This window comes from Ostrea edulis, chromosome 5 (assembly GCF_947568905.1).
Source record: "Ostrea edulis chromosome 5, xbOstEdul1.1, whole genome shotgun sequence".
Classification (NCBI taxonomy): domain Eukaryota; kingdom Metazoa; phylum Mollusca; class Bivalvia; order Ostreida; family Ostreidae; genus Ostrea; species Ostrea edulis.
Genome location: NC_079168.1, coordinates 1,480,525 through 1,486,815, shown reverse-complemented (window position 1 = coordinate 1,486,815; position 6,291 = coordinate 1,480,525).

The window sequence follows — 6,291 nt, the reverse complement described above, 5'->3', positions numbered from 1 at the left end:
CTGACAGCCCCATATAGTAACATCAAATTAATTATCATTTACTCTCTGTATCATAAAATTAATCACACTGTCCTAATTCTGCCCAATGGATAGAAAGATAGGTAGAAATTGACGGTTACATATTCCCAGGTCAATATGGTGTACAACATTGTACTATACAAGTAAATTATTCCCCGTGTGTGGGATAGATAATTGACTTTTAATTTCGAAAAAAATCCACGTACAAGTGTTTCTGTATAAATGATTGACCTGGACTGTACCTCTCCCGTTAGACAGGTACAATACCTGTATCCCTCTGATCACCTGTAGTACCACAGTGGCGGATCTAGAGGGAGTTAACAGGTGGAAGTACCTACACAGTGGCGGATCTAGAGGGAGTTAACAGGTGGCAGTACCTACACAGTGGTGCATCTAGAGGAAGTTAACAGGTGGAAGTACCTACACAGTGGCGGATCTAGAGGGAGTTAACAGGTGGAAGTACCTAGACAGTGGTGAATCTAGAGGGAGTTAACAGGTGGAAGTACCTACACAGTGGCGGATCTAGAGGGAGTTAACAGGTGGAAGTACCTACACAGTGGCGAATCTAGATGGAGTTAACAGGTGGAAGTACCTACACAGTGGTGAATCTAGAGGGAGTTAACAGGTGGCAGTACCTACACAGTGGTGAATCTAGAGGGAGTTAACAGGTGGAAGTACCTACACAGTGGCGGATCTAGAGGGAGTTAACAGGTGGAAGTACCTACACAGTGGCGGATCTAGAGGGAGTTAACAGGTGGAAGTACCTACACAGTGGTGAATCTAGAGGGAGTTAACAGGTGGAAGTACCTACACAGTGGCGGAAGTAGAGGGAGTTGGATTTTTAGAGAGTAGAAACAGTCTGTATTATTGTGATAAACAGAAAACTACATACTATTACTGTAAATTGTGTACAGCAATCAGAACTATCTTTTCTGTATACTGACAATAAACTTAACAAGCTAATCAGAATTTTACAGACTTTTCTGTATACTGACAATAAACTTAACACGCTAAACAGATTGATTGATTGAAAATTGTTTTACGTCCCTCTCGAGAATATTGTACTCATATGGAGACGTCACCACTGCCGGTGAAGAGCTGCAACATTTGGGCCTATGCTCGACGCTTATGGTCATTGAGCAGGGAGGGATCTTTATCGTGCCACACCTACTGCGACACGGGACCTCGGTTTTTTTGCGGTCTCATCGGAGGGACCGTAGCGGAATTTTACAAACTTTTCTGTATACTGACAATAAACTTAAAAAGCTTAGCAGAATTTTACAGACTTTTCTGTATACTGACAATAGACTTAAAAAGCTTAGCAGAATTTTACAAACTTTTCTGCATTCTGACAATAAACTTAAAAAGCTTAGCAGAATTTTACAGACTTTCCTGTATACCGACAATAAACTTAACATGCTCAGCAGAATTTTACAAACTTTTGTGTATACTGACAATAAATTGAACACGCTAATCAGAATTTTATAAACTTTAGGAGATTCTCACATGTCTAGAGCTATAATACATTGGGTTAAATTCTGTCTCACTTGTTTCATACCGATTGTTAGGCCGTTCTTGGCACACTAATTTTGACTACGGATAACTCCGGGATATGGGGCTGACGGCGGATGTGACCGGTCGACAGGGGATGCTCACTCCTCCTAGGTACCTGATTTCATCTCTGGTGAAACAGACAGTGAATTATCTCCCTTTGACTGTATAATCAAAAATAATTGTAGATATTGTAATTAATGTGTCTGTTGATTAAAAAGAGTTAACAAGAATTAATATCATAAAAGAATAAAACAAACAAAAATAGTTATGCATATGTAGATAGTCAGGTAGACTTTTTAAACCCCCTAATTAGATTGTGGTATGTAGAGTCTTGTAGCCTGTTAATATGTGAATGCTGGAACACATATATAGTGAGCAGCCACTTGGATCCAGGGTTCGTTCGTTGTCTAATTGATAGAAGTAGACGATAGTTATTGACAGTATCACATTGGTGCTCTGGTGAGTAAGTGATTCATAGCTATAGTTGAAACGTATCTCATTTCCAGTGTTAGAATCATTAGCACTATGGGTTTTTGATATGCAACTGGCATAATACGGCAAGTGGCTATATATCAAGTGGCATTGCAACTGGCTGATGCAATTGGCAAGTGTCATATGCAACTGGCCCATGCAAGTGGCTATAGACAGTTGGCATATGCAAGTGGTTAGGCCAGTGACTTACAAGACAAGTTGTTTAAATTAAAGACCAGTTGAATAACCAGGGGTTCAGGACACCAGACAGGTGTATAGAATATATGTATATTTTGTAAATTGTTTAACTTGTTGTATTTCGTTAAGCACCAGACAGGTGTCAATAATATATGTATACAGGTAACTCTCGAATTATCGCCACTCAATTCATCGCCATTTTCGTTATAACGCCGCATTTTTCTAGGGACATTTTTCCTGTTACTTAAAACTCTCGTTAAAACTCCAAATTCGTTATCGCCATTTGCCGCAGTGTTTTCATTACAAAAGTCTATTTCAACGTGTTAATTATCTCGATAAACCGCCATGGGTGCACGTGGTCAGTGAAGCAGTAAATTGGTCATTATCAATCTCGGGCGTACACCTGGACAGAAGGATCCCAGTAATTGTTGTATTGAATAAACAAGAACAATACTCGAGATGAACAATACTCAAGTTGTTTATACTGTACATCAAAGAAACACTTTCCAATTTAGCTATGGCTTCGCCACGAAAGAGGGTCCTGTTAAATTTCGATGAGAAAAAGCAAATCATTACGTACCAAGGACATCATCAAAAATGTACCCATCAGGATATTGCAAATCATTTTTCTGTTTTATGGGAAAAGTCAATATAAAAAGAAGGACAGTGGGCAACATCTTAGCAGCAAAGGATCTTACATAAGTATTGTAAATAGAGGAAAGATAACTTACATATAAAAGAACAGTACCTCTATTTCTTCAAGATGGCAGTGATTCAATTCATCGCCAAATTCGTTATAATGCCATAATTTCATAAGAACAAAAGGTGGCGGTTTATCGAGAGTTGACTGTATATTTCAACTAGTTGTACTCCAGATAGGGCTTATCATTGTTCAATAAAACTCGGGTGAACCGGGCACGAGCCTAGACACACGGTAGACGCCCGGCACGTTACAAGATTTTGGTGGCAGCGGTGGGATTTTATTGGACATGATGAGTGACCGAGACAAGAAGTACGTAGATGCCAGTCTGAAGGAAACATTAGATAAGATGGAGAGCAAGTTGAAAAAGTACCGCATTGACCAGTCTACCCCAACCAGTGGTCATTATGGTAAAGTGCCCTCACCAGACAGTGGACATGCCACACGTCCTTCAGATTACACTTTTGACTATGACGAGGGTGTCACCATAACAGGCCACCGTGACCCATTGCATACTGACAGAGAACAAAGTCGTCAACATGACCGCGATAACAGAACCACTGAAATGTTCTCGTCACATGGCGGAGCAAGGCAAAAGGTTAGATTTGCCAGTAATCACAAAGAGGGTGAATATCACGGCTTGCCTTTAGATTATTTGTCGTCTAGTTCAATAGTTCATCAGCATCCTGTTGAAATTGATGCAAGGAGAGCACCCTTTGAGACAAGTAGAGAAGAAAGAAACAACAAGGTGACTATCAAACCAGCTACATATGACGGGTCTAGTTCATGGCTTGACTATAAGTGTCATTTTGAAGCTTGCACAAGTGTCAATGGCTGGAATGAAGAGACAAAGGGCTTGTTTTTGGCTCTATCCCTGCGAGGCCAAGCTCAATCAGTACTAGGTGACTTGCCTACTGACAGAGGGCAACACTACCAGACGCTTGTAAGGTCCTTACAGGAAAGGTTTTCACCTCCTAACCAGACTGACCTATACAGAGTACAGCTTAAGGAGCGAAGACAGAGACCTTTGGAAACACTATCAGAGTTAGGCCAGGCCATAAGACGGTTGACTAACTTGGCCTACCCAACAGCACCTGGAGAAGTTCGTGAGACCTTAGCTAAGGATCAGTTTATTGACGCGTTAATCGATTCAGACATACGCATTCGTATCAAGCAGTCCAGACCTGCCAATTTGAACGAAGCCATTAGTCTTGCAGTGGAACTTGAGGCTTACAACAGAGTTGAAAAGCGCGACAGAGAGCTCAGAGGACATTTGCGAACAGCCACAGCTGAAGAGCTACACACGACAACTGACACAAGTAATGACCACAAACTAGAAACGTGGATGAAATCAGTAGAGGAAGGCATGAAATGTATTACAGAGGAGCTGAAGCAGCTAAAAACATCCAGACAGAGGGTGACTAGTGACAGATGGTATAAGGACAAAAGAGGTAGCAACAGACAGGAGAAAGTGTGCTTTGAATGCAGGAAGCCAGGTCATATCAAACGATATTGCCCTCTGCTAAACAACAGGCAGAACGAGGAAAGACCAACTGGTAAAAACAGTGCAAACAAGTTTAGTAGGGATCAGAACTCTACAACCGGGCCAAGTGTGTCGGTTGGACTTGGATCATCAGTCGAGGAATGTGGATTGTATGTTGATGTAAAGATCCAAGGAGAATCAGCAAGATTTCTGGTAGACACAGGAGCTACTGTTACTCTAGTGTCAGAAGGCTTATACAAGAGGTTACCAATGTCTGTAAGACCTAACTTACATGGGGTAACACAGACCATAATGACAGCCAATAGTACTGCACTGACGGTACATGGAAAGGCTGAGTTTAACGTTTGCATTGACCAGATGACATGTTACAGTGAGACAATTGTTGCAAAACTGAAGATAGATGGTATCTTGGGCCTCGATTTTATGAAGGCACACCACTGTACGGTTGATGTTAACAATGAGGTACTTGTTGTTAATGGATGGGAGAAAAGACTCTCCATTGAAGGCTTCCTTGGATGCTACCGAATCACAGCTGTCAAAACAGTAAGCATACCGCCAAGAAGCGAAATAATTGTACCTGGCAAGGTGTGCGTGCCAGAAGGTTCTACCTTACCCTTGCATGAAAGTATTGTTGAACCAATGTACAGTAAAAGTAGAGACGAATGTGCACTGACAGCAAGAACAGTTGTTAGCCCTAGAGAAACTGTTCCAGTAAGATTGATGAATACAGAGGAAGATGCCAAAGTTGTGCATTCAGGAACTGTCATAGGACAACTGTCAGAGATTGATCATGTAGAAGCCTCATCGCCAGAGGAACAGCCTCCGTGCTCAAATGAGCTTCGGGCAGATTTAGTTGAACTGTTGCAGAAGACTGAGAAAAACCTAACATTGGTGCAGAAAGAAAAGGCAAGAGATTTCCTCTTGAAGTATGCATCTTTGTTTGCCGAGAGCAACTTGGACTTAGGCCGAACAGGTGTTGTCAAGCACCGCATTGATACAGGGGACAATCGACCAATCAAGCAGCAGCCAAGAAGGGTACCAGCACATCTAACGGAAGAAGTTGACAAAAACATAGATGAAATGTTGGAAAAAGGCGTCATCAAACCCTCAAACAGCCCATGGTCGTCGCCAATAGTCATGGTTAAAAAGAAGGACGGCTCATACCGCTTCTGTGTAGACTATAGGCGTCTCAATAGCTGCACTATACAGGATGCATATCCTCTTCCGAGGATTGATGAGTCACTTGACCAGTTGTCGGGATCTGCATGGTTTTCAACGCTAGACCTTTGCTCAGGCTACTGGCAAGTAGAGATGGACTCTAACGACAAACCAAAGACAGCCTTTGCAACAAGGCGCGGCTTATTTGAATTCAATGTCATGCCGTTTGGCTTAAGTTGCGCCCCAGCCACTTTCGAACGCCTGATGGAAAGTGTCCTTGCTGGATTGCAATGGGACATATGTCTTGTGTACTTGGATGACATTATTGTCACTGGCAAGTCATTTGATCAAATGTTAGAAAACTTAAAGAGAGTGTTTGAGCGGTTGAAGAATGCAAACTTGAAGCTGAAGGCCAAAAAATGTTGCCTGTTTGCAAAGCAAGTTGTCTATCTGGGGCATGTTGTGTCTGAGAAAGGATTAGCTACAGATCCAAGCAAAATAGCAGCGGTAAAGGAGTGGCCAGAACCCTCCAATGTGACTGAACTAAGGTCATTTCTTGGTTTGTGCGGATAATACCGTAGATTTATCAAAGACTTTTCTGCAGTAGCAAAATGTCTACATCGTCTTACTGAAAAGGGAAAGCCATTTGCTTGGACTTCAGAATGTCAAGAGGCATTTGAACGGTTGA